The sequence below is a fragment of the Chironomus tepperi genome, unplaced genomic scaffold (assembly GCF_022539635.2).
Source record: "Chironomus tepperi strain 1889 unplaced genomic scaffold, CSIRO-AGI_Ctep_v1 contig_174, whole genome shotgun sequence".
Classification (NCBI taxonomy): Eukaryota; Metazoa; Arthropoda; class Insecta; order Diptera; family Chironomidae; genus Chironomus; species Chironomus tepperi.
The window spans coordinates 668,911-687,202 of record NW_027226296.1 but is presented as its reverse complement, the minus strand read 5'-3'; the positions used below and the strand labels follow the sequence as shown (position 1 = coordinate 687,202).

Genomic DNA, 18,292 nt, shown 5'->3' with positions numbered 1-18,292 from the left:
TAAGAAGATATTTAGAGACTTTAATATCCCAAATTGACAGAGGTTTTTGAAGAATAGAGTCAGCCTCAGATGTTCCATACACAAAACAATACCTCACGTGCCTGAAACGCACGAACAAAAGATTCTTACTTCCAAAAACTAAGAGAATATTACCAAATGTTGCAAATTTTAAAAGAACCCATCAAAGATGCACAGCAGTAAGTTTAAAATTCTGCTCCCCTACCACTTTCCAGCATCATTCGACAAAACCACAGAAATTCTCATCACGAACGACAATATTTGAGCATCATGTGATCATAAATTTCCTTTGATTGCTAATATTTGTACAAGACTTTTTATATCCTCTCCTCTCCGTAAATTCACATAAATTTTGAAGGAATTTATGATGTCACACATGTGTATTGGACATGTCCATTTTCCATTTTATCATGAACTACTACTAAAAAAAAGTCTCTCCATCCACGATGTCAATTATTGACAATAAACATTTTATCCAAAATAATGTGCGAAACCATGCGTAAAATTCCCATGTGCTCTTGCCTCCAAACTCACTCTACCAAAATTTTCACTGTGTCATATCAATTGTGAAAATTTTGTGGAGCATTAAATAATTCAACTATTCATGTCTGAAAATTTGTCATCATAACGTTTGAATGCATTGAGAATAACAAGAGATGTGACATCAGTAGAAAGAATAGATTGAAAATTACTCAATTTTTACCGTTCTTATTGCTGTATGTGCATTCATTTGAGTCAGTGGTGGGCAACCTTTTGATTTACTGGGCACACCTTGATGATAAGCCTAGATTGAAACCAGACACAATAAGTGAATCACGGCATTTTAGGCAGCACTCTAGTGCCCCACATCACACAGGTTGCTCACCACTGACCTCAAATTGATCATTGTGTATATGAAAATTTTTGGGATAAAGTGAGTATATGGAGGGGATTTAAACATAAATGCAATACCGTATCATTAAAATTATTTTGCATAGGAAATTGTAAAATTTCAGTCAATCATCATAAATCATGGATTTATTCGACTGTTAAATGAACATGGTATAATTAAAGGAATTAAGATGAAGTATATTTTTGGAGATAAAATAGTTTTTAAATGATGTCTCGATGGGATGTGGCAGTATATATGACAGTATGCATGGTAGTGTGTTTGTAATCTGCAGCAGTTTTCATTGCTCTAAATCAGTGTTATACGAACTTCTTAGTGCTACGACACACCTTGGAGATAAGATTCGACTTAAATGGCACTAAACTCGGCATGTGGCTCATAACATTCCCGACACTAGCGTGCTATGACATACAGGTTGCTTACCACTGGTCAAAATCAATGTTGCTCAAGTTTTTTTTATGTCACGCCACATCTTGATGACAAGCTTCGACTGGAATCGTACATTTTATTCTATTCAAGGCCTTTCCGACAGCAATATGCCGCGACACACAGTTTTGGCAGCACTGCTCTTAATCAATGTTCTACAAGCTTTGATGTGCCGCGACACACAGTTTGGACAGCACTGTTCTAAACTAACGACGCTAATAACCCTTAGCAGATTTGACATTAAATTGGCCAAAGTTCGGTCCATCCTAGCTATACAACTGTCATCAATTCACTTAATTTAATTGTATTGAGTAAGCCAAAAAGCCATAAAATTCATTCATACCCAAAAAAAAATATAAATCGAAATGAGACACACGATTGAGTATTCATTCACAATAATATCCATAACACACAATAATATTGTCGAAGTCAATCAGACAGACAGATATATATATGCATACACAATTTAATTGATTTGAGTGTCATTGATGCGTAACTTAATTTCTGTATGAAATCGTGAATCAGTCGGAAAAAAAGGTTTAATTGTTTGGTTAAGAATTCATGTTCATCCAGTCCTTGCACTGGCTATAAATGTGTCTGATGGTGGAGAAAAATAAAAATGGCTAAAGTTATCGGATCAATGCACACAGCACGTTGAAAAATGAGTAAAAAAAGAGATTAATAACTTGTTTCTTTTAAATTCCACTTCATGGTCAAATTGCAATTGGCTGCTGACACATCCACACATACGCACTATTTATCATCACATTGTTAATGTCAACTGATAATTAGTGTCATATCATTCTAGTTGATTTTAAAATGAGAGAATATAAAGATATAATTGCTGAACAATTTCCCACGCACAGGATGAGATGAAAATGAGTCAATAACTCTTTAACGAATGCTTAATTGAACATACTTCTTATTTTTTATTATTCAGCAAATTAGTTTTGTGATTTATTTCATTCAGCATCCCCTCAATTCGATGACATTGCCATGTGTCAAGATGTTCTGGTTGTAATTAATTTGTATCCATTTAGAACCTCATTTTGACTTTAGATTTTTGGCATTAACAAACAAGTTTTTATAATTTTGTGAGGGGAAAAAGCATTGAAAAAGGCAAAGACAAGTGACTTGTCTAATGAAAATGATGATTGAAAAGGGTTGAAATATAGTCAAGGAAAATTCAGCTCAATCGTCATGCATGTGGAAATGTTCACATCATCGGATTTTTGTATATACAAGGATCTATTGGGTTTTAGATGAATTTTGAAGGGGTTGAACTTAAATTAAGCAAGTTTGACTGGTCAATATTTATGGGATTCAAATAATTGAAATATTTGATTTTTGATGTGTTAAACAGAGCTGACATTTATGAAATTATTAGGTAATCATCATGTTTTACACATAGGGTTAATGGTTGTGATGGTAGATTGGTTCTTACTTCAATAAGCATGAAATTATTGATCAAAAAATTAGCATTTTTACTTTAGCATCAATATATAAGTAACTTAAAGCTAAATACAGCCTGCTTAGCAAGCTAACTCTACCACATCATTAAAAATCAGGCTCCATCCCTGTTACACCTGGAAGTCATTTCCAAGCAAACCAAAGAAGATTTGATCTTAATCGAATTATGTGTTTTAAATTGATTATTGTCTTATTGAAGAATGAAGCTGTCGATAGACACAGTATTGTATTTAGTACTGGAAATTGGTAAATGGAAACCAGCATTAGAGCCAGCTTAAGATGCTATCTGAGTTAGGTAATAGATCACAAATTGAAGTAATTGAAGTAAGTTAGTATTGAATTAAATACCCATGTCATATATCCTAGTGAGATCTGACTTCAATTTCGATGGACTCAAGCAAATATACAGTCAACACCTCTGGTTCTGATACAGCCATTCTCCATAAAATACACAACAATAATTCTCAATATCTACCCATTAAATTGAAACACTTGAAATTTATCGAACCATATCACTAGATCAGTGGGTCAGTCAGCCACCAAACTAAACAACAAATCCTCACAATTCTCACAAAAAACTTTGCACTAAATGTCTATTTTTAAATACTTTTCCTCATTTCTTCATTCTTATCTTTTCTCTTCTTTCGAATTTAATTTTATATGAAACATTTTCTTTAATTTTCTTTTCTTTTTTTCTCATCTAAAACCAAAATAATGTCGTTCCTAATTAAATGAGAAATGAGAGCTTACAGTGCTATAAATAAAATATTACATTGAGTCATAGACTCAACGGCGAAAGAGATTAGAAAGAAAAGAAAGATTTTTTTTTTCTCATCGTTCATTCGAGTGACCTTGCATCATGCTCTTGGCTGCTCTTGGCAATTAATATTTATAATATGTAGAAAGAAAAGTCAAGTCCAGATGTACGCCTACCTTAAAATGTTCTCAAAACCACAACAAAAAAAACGTGAGGATTTATGTCTAAAAGTCACAATTTACCTCGCTCGGATTCATCTAATCCATTTTAGTTGTTTATAAAATTTCACTTTGACCGTGAGACTCTAAGTGAGTCTCGAACCCTTAGTTAAAAAGTATCAGAATTGCTCATTACAAATACAAAAACGTGCTATCCATTTTTAGCTAATTTATGGACTTGACATCTTGTTTTTAATCACATTCTTGTGCTTTTGTCTCGTGCAAATAAGCCATGAGAATTTATAATCAATGCCTTCTTTAAAGGAACTACAAGAATTATTTTTAGAAAGCTAAAAACATCAGTCATATCCCGCTGATTATTGAGACTTCATAAAATGTCTTTCTCTATTAGACTTTATTGTCATTCCATCTGACACAATGTTGTAGAAATGACAATGAATCATTTTTTCTTAACGATATTATTCAAACTGAAGGTAAGTGTGCTATTAATGTAGCGCTATCTGATCAACGACCTGTTAGACTCTTGAACATGTCAATTTAAATCTTTTATGAAATATAATTTTGTGAATATTTGGCATATTTATTTTTGCATGCCAACGCATGATGTCATTATTAGATTACTGTCAATAGCTGAATATAGCTGTAAAAAAATTGGAAAGTAAATTTTGGTTTATTGAAATAGTAAAATTACTTTGTAATTGTTATCCAGTCAGAGATTTATGTAAGGAGGTCCCAAAGTAAGGGTCAGACATCTGGGTTAAGTAACCCGTGTGAGACAAATCAGCTATTCGATCAATAATCCGACCAAATTCCAAACTAACCCTGATTTGGTGCCGGAGACCATACCAGAGTCATGCCGGTTTGATTCCGGAATTTAGATCAAATAAGCAACTTGTCCCATTCAAGTTACGTCATTTCCAAATATATCCAAACTCGAGAGCCATAAAAATACTTTTAAAAAGCATTTGGGCGTAAAAGAATAAATTTGTTAATGAAAATTCTTCGTGATTTATATTTTAAATGAAACAGTTTATGCTTGGATGTATTATTTTCACGTAGGATTCTTAAATTGATGGTTAATTGAAATGATTTACATGCTACGTGCTTAGATTAATTTGGCCAGAATGAAAATTTATTGGATTGTTCTTAAATTTACTGATAAATTGCTTAAAATGTCCAGTAATTAGTGAAAAATTGTGTTACAAGTCTAAAAATTTGTAATGCCTTGACTTTGATGAATTGTCAAGATTGGGACAGTTCCGGAATACCTCGATATCGATCCTAACGCGATAAGCTTTACGCACTTCTGTAGTTTCACAATTCACATCAGTCAAATTTCACAATTATGTTTATTCTTTGGAGTTTAAAAACAGATTGACTAAAAAGGGGTTGTCAACTATGCAAAATGAATATTATTCAAATCTCAAATGACCGTTATAACAACAATGACAAACAAATAGTTTGCTAAACTTTCAACAAAGTGAAAAAGGAAGTATCCATCATTAGCATCTACAAATTACCCATTATAAATTTCATTGAAGACTAGCACAAAAAATTCCTCCACCTCTGACTACACCTTCATTAATCAGCTAATTTCATTGGTCAAATTTTCAAAGATAATTTGATATACCATCGGAATAAAATGAAGAAAATAAAGCCACAGTTGTGCCTTTAACAATGTAAAAAAATTCGACCTTTCGCTAACAATATCCTTTCCGCCTATTCTTTGTATGTCTCCGCTACATCCATCAATTTCATTAACACAGTCTTCATAAACGTTTTTGGTCAAAAAATGAATATTTTTCGATTCAAATCACAAAATTTTCTCATTGAATTTACATTTATAAGCGAAGAGAATTATCATGAATCGTCATTTAGCATCGATTTTTTAAGTTAATGGAAGTAGCGAAGGTCCCAAATTTAATGCATATACCGTACATAAAAATGTGCAAATTATTTCAACTTCATTTCATCGTCAATGGATATCATTGATGTCTTTTCTCATTTTAAATTCAGTAAGAAACTCATTGGGGGTTGTTCATTAATGATGTGTGACTAAAATTGAGATTTGCTAGCTTACTTGCTTGGAAGGAAGAATCAATTGTCATCTATGGATTCTTTTGGATTATGTCTAGATGTACCTGACTGACTCTATCGTTGGGTATCGCTTTTTAAATGCCACAGCCCATAGTTGACTCGGATTTAGCAACATCAATTGTAATACAATGTTAACAAACTGTTCTGAGCAGTACAAGAGTACCAGAAGGGTAAAGCTACTTTGCCGTATTGACAGTAATACTCAAAATTGCCCTGGCGGAACCTAGACAGCTGATTTCCTATCATCAACTCTTGAGTATGTTTCTATGAGACTTACAGCCTTAAAGTTGTCGAATTTTTTAATAAAAATTGATTTTAATGATGCAAAGCAACGAATCTAAGAACAACCTCGACTCATGCACACCAGACATCACAATCAAACGCCCCCATCGATTCGTACGTGCTATCCACATTAAAACGATATAGATAAAGAAAAATAAAATTGTCCACAAAGAGCCATTCACATTGATTTTCTCATGTTAATTCATGAATTGTCAATTGCAATTTTTATATCACTTATTTCGAACTATCTTGAACTCAATCTCAATCTTAAATGACTAAATTGAATGTAAATACTCAACAATAACCACAGGCTAATGAATTAAATTTATTTGTGAACATCTTAATTAATGTTTTATAGTCATTATATTCATGTCGACAATTAATTTTTGCTTTCAATTTATTGACTTTTCATTTAAATTCGTCAATGATGTTGCACAAATAATTTTAATATGAAGAGAAAATAGCCATGAGCGGTGCTGATGAAACATTTTTAGTTGAAGTCACTCGAAAAATAATTAAAAATATTTTCAAGGTCATTTGTGTTTATGTTTTGACTCATAATGCGGTCTGTTTCTCTTTGTGTAGATTATTGGAGACATCTTCTAGTCAAATCACATGGAATGTGCGGAAACTTTGTGATTGATGTTTGTTGATCGTGAGTTGGGAACGTAATTAGGTTGAAATTTTGGAGGAATAATTGAATTTGCTGTTTTTAAAACTTGATTTTTTGAAATTTAAGTCGTTTTTTGTCACATCAAGTCGTTCTTAGTCGTCCCAAGTCATTCTCAGTCATACCAAATCAGTCTCAGTAATCCTAAGTCGTTCTCAGTCATTCCAAGTCGTTCTCAGCCATCCCAAGTCGTTTTCAGTCAAACCATACCGTACACAATCATTAAAAATCATCTGTAGTCTTTCCAAATCATTTCCTTTAGTTTGCAAGATGCTACAAAGACACTAAATAGTAAAATATACATTACAGTACATTACTGACTGTATTAAAAATTCAAATAAAATGCCAGTCTCCGAACAGTCTATAGACAATAATCTCCAAACGATTCTGTCATCAATCTACAAACAGATAATTATGAATACATTAAATCCGCAAAATTTATTTTGCAAAAACTGACTCAATAATAAAATATAAATATGAATAAAGTTAGGCCAATAAATTCCATATAAGTGATAACAAGTTTTCATTAATATTTTTTTCAAGAACATTTCCATTTTTAGTAATAATAAAAAAAATTGGTCAATTATGACTTTATGACTTTGTATACAATCAATTAATGTCTCACATGTTTTCTCTTTCTCACTTTACAGTTAACAGCAAATAAGAAGCAAATATCAATGATTGATTTTTTTTACTTCTCAAAACTTCATTTGTTAATTTCTTTCGTTTTCTTACATTTTAAATTCGTGTTGACGTAAACTTCTTGTTACTTTTTATTAAAATAAATTATTTATTTATCTCTGCTCTTTTCTTCTTTGCTTCTCAACATTTTTTTTAGCTTCTCTGTGCAATTTATGTAGGCAAATGGAGTTGAGTATGCACATTGGGTGATTTATTGAGATTCAAAGTGATTTGTTAGGTATCAAGGTATCAATAGGATTATCCGAAGATTGGGGTTTTGGACAGATTCTCGAGAACATGGTCGAAACGGGTTCCAAGACAGAGACTGAAACCAAGTTCGAGACAGAGACTGAGACTGAGACTAAGACTAAGGCTGCGACCGCGATTTAGACTGAGATTGAGACCAATACCAAAACCGAGAGCGTGAACAGGCCAGTATCGAGGAGTTAGAGTTGAGTAATTACTTTGTATGTTACAGAAAGTCAGATTAAGCTCCCTCAAACAAAATAAGTGAATTGCTTCTAAGAGAATTCCCCGAAATCACGACAAATTCAGGACAATCTGAGACCGAGAAGTCTTAGTCAAAATATCTCGAACCCTGAGATATCAGCAATCATGATGCTTACCCAACTGGGCAAACAAACGTAATTAATAATTAAAAATAAAGTCAACGTCTAGTTTAAGCAGTTCAATGAGATCTTACATCGAAACTAAGATTGGGTCAAGCTTGCATTTCCTGCGTTTTGTCTAAACTGTACCTTAAAAGTCGTCTGAGACTGCAGGCTTGCCACTTTAGCATGTATGTCTGCAATTTTGAGCAAACTCTAATCAAATCGCAATAGATTTTAACCTTGATTCTCAAACCTGTTACCTTAACCTCTAACTATATCTAAATCCATAACAATATCAACATTTCCAAAAAAAAGACATCCAAAAGACGCCCAGCCCACCTTCACATCAAAGCATTTCAAACCAATTCTTTTTTTTTCTTACATCATTGTGTGTAGTGTACGAAGAGTTCGCTCACATGGTAAACGGCTTAAAGTTTCATTTGTGTGTTATATGCAAAAAGTACCATTACCATTTATGGAAACTTGTAATATCAATTATTGTCAAGCGTTTCGGAATGTCTGTGACTTTATAAATATTTTTGTACGGAATCTCGTAATTTTATTTATTTCTATGAATCAGCATTTTGGCTTAAATGTTCTTAAGTATTATTATTATTTATTTTCATTCAGCATCCGTTCAGACACAGGCCATTAACTCTTATTGATACTGCAAGAACTTGTCTGGTTATTTATTTATTTCTGGTAGCTTGAGATTAAATCATAAAATTTATTCAAATCTCGAGGAAATCTCGTTCGACTTTTTTGGTGCTCTTGAGCCAAAAAAAAAAGTAATGAAATTTTGCCACTATTGCCATTTAAAGACTTTGTCTATTTTATTTCAATTATGTGTGATTTGTTCTGTTGATTCTTTTGTTGATTATGGTATTGTGATCAAGATATGAACTACAATGTAGGCTGTATTAGTATACTTTGATGGATATAAAGTACCAACCGGTGATTTGAAGGTTCAAAGTTGAAGTTGTGCGAATGAAATTGCAGTTTTAGACAATAATGTGGAATTTGCGAAACGTTGATTGGATTAAATGATATTAATGCTTAAGTTTATTGTAGTTTGGTAATGAATTTAATTGATATACAACCAAATATGGTCAAAATTTGTAATATCTATGATAAAAGGCTATTCCGGAAAGTATAAGACGTAGAAATGGGCAAAAATCCGGCATCAGGCCGACTACACTTTGATTTAAGGCCGGATTTTATCGAATTTGACATGAAATTCAAGTCACAATGACCTGAAGTCGGATTGTCGGTCGACTAGACTCTGATTTGAAGTTGAATTTCAACGAATCTGGCTTGGGATCAAAGTCAAGCTGGCCTAAGGTCGGATTTTAGATCATTTCTACACCCAGCCTGACTTGACTCTAATATGAGACCAGATTTAATGGAGTCTGGCTAGGAATCAGCTTCAAATCAACCTGCTGCCGGATTTTCGGTCATTTTGAAGCCGCTTGCCTTCCGACTGGGAAGTTAAACTCCAATCCATCAATCCATGCCAACAGCAATTCAGTCTAAATATTACCTCATATTCAAAATTAATACGGATGACTTCAGATCACGAGAATTTCCTATTGTTTACTCATTTTTTGGCGGGAAGCATTCTACTATTTAACATATTTATTTATTCTGTCAGAATTATTTGGACTGAAACTTCCATTCAAATGAAACTGATGCACCCAAAATTTACATTTTCATTCAATCAATTTTATATTTTATTGAGAACTAAACGTAATATAACTTCCATATTAAGAGTCAATTTATTCATTCTCATGCTGTTCAGACAGAATTACATGATTAATATTTCTACCGCATTCGTCTTCCTTTCAATCACTTTTTGCACAGCCAAGCCTAGTTAAAACTATTACTGGAATTTTTAAAGTTTTGAGGAAACCCCCAACTGGCACTTCAAACATTTTAATAGCAATAAAATGTCAAAATTGTCTCAAAACATCCATTTTTAGCGCTTATTTGAGAATCTTTGCGCTTATTTATTTGTTCGAGATTTTTATTTGATGACTTAATGCGCAAATTTTTGAAATGATTGACTTAAGCCTAGTCATTGAAATTTTGCCATTTTTAAATCCATTCCAGATCTACTTTCATCAATCATTAAATTCAACTTTGCGTGACAGATGGTGTAAAAAGAAATTTTTTAGCTGCCCACTTGAGACATAATTTTTGACTTGTATGGGGTGTTCATGTGATTGGAATTGTAACTGTGTTAAAGTAGACATTAATTTAGAATGTACAGTGTTAGAAAATGATGCCGAGGGGGAGGTAAAGTGGGTCAGTAGGCTGTGGTGTAGCAGGGCAGTGTAGCATAGCAGGGATGCAGCAGGCTACACTAAAAAGAGCCTTAAGCTGTCTGTTTTTTGAAAATTCTGATAAAATTCTTAGTTAACTGGTAACCAGAACAAGGATTAAGGTCAACTGTTCCATACAAACCGAGTCGACTTCGAGCTCTACTAGCTATCTCAAATGATCGGCAGTAGATTAATCTAGCATGAGACCGGTGTAGTTATACGTTAGAGACCTGATTTGAGCGAAAAGTATGATTCCAACCAAGCATCTCACTAGTTCCAAGCCAGATTATTCACTTATTTGCTCCTCAGCAACAATTTCCAAAATATCCCAAAATTGCCCATCCAGACATGCCAATCCAACTCGAAAATTCCCAGTCAACATCTCAAAATAACCATCAGACAATCCCAATAATCCAAACTAGAAAAAGAGATCAACTCAAGAGTTTCAATGCCAATTTAATAAGTATCTTTAAAAGCAGCAGCAAAAAAAAATCTCTCTTCGCGCAATTCCTATCGAGTTATAAATATACCCACAAAATGATTCATCAACAAAACACAGTTTGTTTAAAGATGAGAAGATGAATAAAAATTTCTTCTCTTCTCTCACTTGGAAGATGATCGAATAAGTTTGTGTGAATCTTATTCTGTGTCTTCATTAAATTATTTAATTGAGGCGCATTTTGAGTGGGATACTCTGAATTATTTTTAATGAGAGGTGATTTCAAATGATTAAAAACACGTGGTTTTAAATGTTTCTCATGTGATTCTGACAGGTATTTTTTTGAACTTTTAATGATCAATTTTTCGGTTCTGACCCCGAGCAACACATATGGAGATCAGTCATATGCAGCCATATGGACCTCAAAATTATATAGCTTCCATTTATTATTAAAAAAAGAAGTTTAGCGGAGCCTTTAAAATTCCATGGCAGAGCCTTCTTCATTTGTGTCACTCGGGTACAACAAAAGATTTAGAGCATCTAATTCAAAGACTTAAGTTATCGTCGTTAATTCTTAATCCCCACAATAATAATAAGTAATTCAAATGTATTAAATAAATACACAGCATTATCTTTTCTCATAAAAAAGGAAGTATCAAGTTCAATGATGTGGTCACATTTCACAATATAAGTCAATGCACTTTTTGATAAATAAAATGCAAGATTTATTAAGAGAAAGAATGGAATTTGGAATTCTTGAGTTGTGTCCCAAGCGACACCCGTTTGACGACTATATGGTTATCAAAATTAGATGGCTTCTCTTTGGTTCATTTGTGTCGCTCGGATGTAAATGCACCGAATCTCAATTTCAAATCGGGGATTTACAAATAAACTTGACTTTTAAAAAAGTTTTTATTAATCTGATCAACAATACACAAATTTGAGCATCATTTGCAATCTATTGTCTTTCATGATCATGCCTAGTTATAATGGTATCTGTTTTAATGTGCCCGAGTAAATAATAACACTTTATAACTTGTTAAAGGCAAGTTAATGACATGTCAGAACTCAAAGTCGACTCGAATTTTGCAAGGAACAATCGACCTGAGTCCCAGTAGTCTGTGTCAAGTTGATGACTGTTTCTAATAATTTTTTGTCTACTCGGCTCGATAAAGAATTCGAAGCTTCAACTTAAAACAGTATATACTTGTTTTGTTTAATAATTAGTGTCATTTGTCTGGAAAATGTCATCAAACACATATTTTCATCTGTCAACTGTTGTTATTATTGGAAATAACGACTTTCCAAAGGTCAGACACTCATCTAAATATTGTAAAATGTTTCCTACTTTTCGCAATTTTTGTTAATCGGTAATATGGTGAAAATCGTAGTTTCTAGAACTTTCCTAATTTCCTAATTTCCTAAAACCTTGCTAATTTCATAAATTTGAGAGAATAGAGAGAAGTTGATGAAAGTGACAGCAATGGTAATAAACAATGAATAGCAGCTGTAGAATCGGCTACAGACTCTTTCTAAGAAAGGTCATGGATCACAATTCATCTGTAAGATCAATGAATTGAAGTAAATAAGAATAAAAGATTTGAATTTCAATTGTGGATACATCAAAATCTAAGCTGTAGACTCCTATAAAGCGAACAATTCCTAATAAAATAGCCAAATACCTTGAATATTGGCAGTATGCAACTAATATGCAATTTACTGCAAATTAATATGACATTTCTAAATACATGACTAAAGTGTCAAGCCATGAAAAGTCCAATTGCTCTGAAACTTTGCCAGAATGATGTTTAAATTACGGTTAATTAAACATAGCAGAAATATAATTCCGTCCTACTTCCAGCGTCTGGATAAAGCATGATCAATATTAGGTGACTTATGGCACTGTAATTCCTTAATTCAGGTTCAAAATACAGAGTACAAAAATGTATAGAAGACCAAGATATTCAGAAAATCAGCAAGACACTAGCAAGCAAGACTACTACACATCTTCCAAAATATTACTACACAACGTTTTTCACACTCATCGATGATTTTTAAAGTAAATTTTTTTTTCTCTCAAGATGCATGAAAAATTACCTTTTTTAGATATGAATTTTTTTTTCCTCACTTGCGAAATTTATCGAATGTTGAATCTCAGTAGACTTCCATTCATCCACATATATACACACAGGAGAGAAATAAATATAAAAATTCACCTTACAGATATGCAAATTATTTCTCTTTTTTTTGTATATCTTACACTTTAATGATCTTCACTATTTCACTTCGATTGCCTTGAAGACTTTTATTTGATTTATTCAAGGAAATTCACTTTAAAGATTCCAAAGGAATTAGCACATTTTAAGCTTCTTTCTGTTTCTCCTTCTTATTAATATTTCAATTTCATCATGTGAAAAGAATTTCCATAGCACACTCAATATTGCACAATCACATGTTACTCTGTGGTCACCACCGAAAAATCGCGGAGGAAAAAAAAAAAAAGTTTTTCAGCGTCAAGACGAAATTTTCGCGGGTCGAATCGTGATTTTTTCCTTTCTAATTTTAAATTTCCACACTCAAAAAAAAAAGAACTGACTGATAATTATTAATTTTTTTTTTATTTACTCGTTTTCTTTACACCTTCGTCACGTTAAATATCAACTTGATGTTTCAACTGTTGTCCCACGATTAACAACATTTTTTTGTTTTCATTTTTCGTACTTGATTCTCTCAGCGACCGCGACTCACTTCGTATGTGCGACTCTCTTCATTCGATTAAATCAGAAAACTATTAAAGTTTAAAGGCATGGGGAGACTGTACAAAGCTATACAACGGTGATCTTACACATATGTAAGTTCTCTTCTTTTTTTATTTCATCGACTTGAATTGTTATGAGCGATGACGATATTGGCCTCTACGCACACTAAGCCAACTAAGCTTGTATTGCTCATATAGAATGTTTAAGAAAGAAAAAAATTGAGAGTCAGGCAGGAAAAGTTATGTGTGATCATGGAATATTTTGAAAAGAAATGATTTTTCATCTTTAATTTTCGTTCATGGAAAGAATTTATTTTTTTCGGAAGCGACTGTAATAATGTCAAAATATGGTCATGTGCAGATCAATCTTTTAGAATCTGACTAACTCTTTAATTAGAATTGTGTGTCATGTGTAACGTTGTTCTCGTCATAAACAAAAATAAATAAAAGCAAAGCAGGCAAGCAATTAATTGTGATTTCGAATTTCACGTTTCAGATTGCTGAAAATGATCTGGTGCTGCTTTGGATTTTTAAAATGATTTATTTGCATTTGTGTGCAGTCGAATTGATCGATTTGAGCAAAGGCGTACATTATTAGAATAGGATTGATGTTAGCCGAATCAGAGTTGCCTGATCCGATCAGACAAGGAATCAAGGGGTCATCAGGGACAAGGGTCAAAGGGATATATTGAATTGAGGGTGTAGGTTGGGGTTCAAACCTCCTCATCAGTAGCTACGTCTCTGATAATCTACTATATTGAATGAGCATACTCATGTCCAAACTCATTTAAGTGAGAATGCTCATTGTTTGTTAAGGGATATGACATGAGAGATCATGCATTGATCCCTTATTGCAAAAATCTAAGGCTTGATCCTATGTCTAGTTTCATTGTGTCTTTCTATCCTTCCAAGAATTGAGGAACTCAATAAATCTCTGCCTTAGCAGTCATGACCCTTTTTGGCAAATATTCAGATAAAACTCCACAAATTGTGCAATTTTTGAGTATCGCAGTACACCTGAGTTTGTATCATAAACCATAGCTTGAATCTCAGTCGTAGCATTCATGAGGATCAATCCATATCTTAGCATTTACATCTTAATACCTAATGGCAAAGTATCTCATCCAAAAATTCTTTAACATTGTCAGAATACGACCAACAATATCCACAAGTGATCGAAAATGTCAATATGTATTTTGTATAAAAATAAAAAGTTTGGCGTCGTTGCCATCAAAATTCGTCCAATACACATGAGACAAAGACACGCATGATTTTTTTTTAATCTTAAAATGTCCTCAAATAAAATCATGGCATTGACCGGGGAGAGTTTAAAATAATTTCAATGTTTATCTTAAAAAGACTGGTGGACTTTTCTTATTTATGATCATAATCGTGACGCCGTTCATTACTTTCAATGTCAGGAAGGTTTGATAAATTGCATGTTCTAGTTGGTGAATGGTTATGTAGGATTAAATGTTAAGAAATTCAAGGTATTGAAATTGGAAATGTGGTTTTTAGAGATTTAAGGTAATGTTGTGGACAGGAAATTTGGCTTAATATAGCATTGATGATGGGTAAGATTTCCCAGAGTCTATATTGCAGCAAGAAGATGCTTCAAAGTTGCAATTAGATTCAGAACTCGAAGTCTACATACTAGAAGTCAATTGAAAAGTAACAATTCGAATCAATTCGACTTCAAGCTCTGTTTGGAGATGCAGGACTCTCAAGGAACAGCACAACCTGTTTGCTAGGGCACCGCAATGTTGCCATATTAACGAAAAACGTGAAGTTATCTTGGCGACATCATACTGACTGATTTAGACCCATTTTTCTAATGTCTAATGACAATCCATCTTTGTGTCCCATAAACAAGCAGAAGTGCATCATATTATATCCCCAATTACCCTGAATTACTCCAATAATTCTTAACAAGCAACCAATTATTCGGAATTAACAAGACTGAAAATTTACAAGACTCATAAATCTCCTTAATCGATACCTTCAACATTGTCCATAAATCAAGGTAAAGTAAGTAAATGAAAGCCATAATTTTACCCCCTTAGTGATTTCAAAATATCAAATGCTGTTTGCAATTGATTTCAACTACAATGCAGCAAATATTATTCATAAATTAAGCACTTAATTGCATTAATGAAAATTGGAAGGATTTTAATATCAAGCACACGACGATACAATAATTTACAATTTTGAAGCGTTTATTTGTACAATTTTTGACATGCCGAATAGTGTCTGTAGACCCAAAAGTGATGTAAAATGTGCGAATAAATTCACTTATTAAGGTAAGTCCATGATCATTAAAATGTTATTCAATTATTGTCAGACCGAACACGATTTTAAATTGTTCAATAACTTTAAATCCATTTAAAGTTTTTTGTAGGTATTTATGGAATTATCTGTCTCATCCCACTCAAAGCCTCATTATAATTATATTACAAATATCAGTTAATTAATCCTCAGCAAGTGAAAAACCATTCTCCCTTATCTACGCCACTGCAGCCGTGGCGCAAAATAATTTTATTTTATGTATATATATTGTTGCTTTCATTCAATATATGTCATTGATTTAAAAATATACGGAAAAATTTATAATTTTTTTTTTCATTCATTCTGTTTATTTTTAGCGAAATTCTCTCATTTGAATGTGAGCATGTATACAAAAAGGATAAGTGGAAAAGTCACCCTGAAGTGGGTGTTATGGCGCATTTTCTCCTTGTTAAATTGTTGCTTAATCTTGTTGTTTTGAGTCAAGTTGGAATGTTTTTACATTAATGATTCGCAGTCTAAACATCTATATTAATCTATTTCTTAGAAAACTGTCTATTATGGTGATTTTAAGGTATGGTGATTAATCTATGAATTTATGGTTATGTCATGGAAGGAAATGCTGTCGATAGAGAAAGTATCACATTTGGAATTGGTAATTGACAAGCGGTTGCCAGTAATAGAGCCAGCTTCAGGCGCCGACTGAGGAATCCCATGGATCACACTTGATCTGTACGGTCAGGGAAGGAAGTAAGTAAGTATGGTTATGTCTGTTTACCTATCTGCTTATTCGGGATATCACAAATCAAATAATCGATCAAAAATCCGACTTCAGGTTGGCGAGACTCTGGCATTTCGACTTCGATTCACATTCAACCACAAGTTAGAGTCACTTCAATCTGAAGCCAGTTATTGGATTGATTAGCCGACTTTTTTCAGTAATTTCAGCAGTTTCTCATCAAGAACCTTACTTTTGAACAACTATCAAGCTAAATTAAGTACATGTCAAGGAGGAAAAGGTCCTTTAACAATGAGTTCAACCTATGTCTCCCAAACTGTCTCTCAAACAACCCCATCTGCTCCATAAAATATCATTCCACAAAATCAAGAACATTTTTTTTTCCTTCATGCACGATAAATTTGAATTTTTTGTGTGTGCACTTTCAAAATTCGCACAAAAAAAAAATGGCGAAAAATAAAATTCAATATTTAATGAAATATTTTTTTCCCTCCTCATCGATATATATTCTATGAATTTATATCACATACACGGATAGTAGCCATGAACTTGTATATTTCATATTCCACAAAAACCACACATAGTCAACCGAACAACACGAAATAAAATAAAAAATCTTTTTTTTTCTCATTTTACATTTTGATTACTTTTCATTTGTAAAAAAAATGGGAATTTTAACGATCAATTAATTGGAAAAGGAAGTTGTTTCTAGCTTTTTTATTGTGAACAAATGACCCGAGCAACACAATGAGGTGAACAGCATTTACTGTCGTAAAAATGGGTCAAAATCAAACAACATAGTGATGTCAGGGCACCTAACCCCAATAATACGTTAGAACTAGTCATCAACTGCACATTCACTTGGCTTCCACTAGTTATAACATAGTTTTGTCCACTCTGGTATGCGTCTTATCGTTAATACGGCGGCATATCGGTACCCTAGCGAGAAAGCTATGCTGTTTGAATGACCAAGTGACAGAAAAAGTTAGGAATTTGAAGCAGAATTCGAAGTTGACTCGGATTTTGTATAGACATTTCAACTAGGCTTCATTCAAAACTCGAATAGACATCAAGCTTTGATTTTGAGAAATTTGAACAGATTCTTAAGACCATGGATCATAGTTGATCTGTACAACCAGCGTAGTAAGGAGGTTAGAGGAGTTTCTTAATATAATATAGTATTAGTGGGCCGCAGTCGCAAAATTTCGTTAATTTTCGACCGACACAAATGAAAAAGGCTCCGACTCGAAGGCAACTATATGAACGCCAAACGATTTCCACTTGATATTAATAAGAGAGCTTTAACGGAGTCCTAAAAGCTCCAAAACCGAGCCTTCTTCATTTGTGTCGCTCAGAACCCATCAAAAGTGTACCCAACAAAACTCAAAACGTTTATGTCACTCGGGTTCACTTTCACTTGCTGTTGTCATAGCATTTTTGAACGAAAAAAAATTACAAAGAGAATCAATAAATTCAAAATCGACAGCAAATTGCGAATATCCAACGAAAATATAAATAAAAAAATTATTGACAAAAAATCACTTCTTAAAATTAAATCGAATGATTTGCAAAAAAACCAAACTTCTGCTCACGACAGAACCGACTAGCGATGTTTATTGACTCAGCACGAAGAAGTGACTGAGCGAATAATCCACAATTTTCCTCATAGAAA

At 33.1% G+C, this 18,292-nt stretch overlaps 1 protein-coding gene across 3 annotated transcripts in view; it reads right to left on the bottom strand.

The window, feature by feature from the left end:
* The window catches only part of LOC139089044 (dnaJ protein homolog 1), a 57,634-nt gene extending 39,454 nt beyond the window's left edge, over positions 1-18,180 (bottom strand). The window contains exons 1-2 of one of the 3 annotated variants that reach the window (XM_070638470.1): positions 18,163-18,180; positions 12,938-13,300 (exon numbers count right to left, since the gene is read on the bottom strand). The gene's annotated coding sequence lies outside the window, so the exon portion shown is untranslated. Of the gene's footprint in view, positions 1-12,937; positions 13,642-18,162 lie in introns of those variants that run through there. The other 2 variants (XM_070638468.1, XM_070638469.1) reach the window with 2 other exon arrangements.
* Positions 18,181-18,292: the final 112 nt, after the last annotated feature.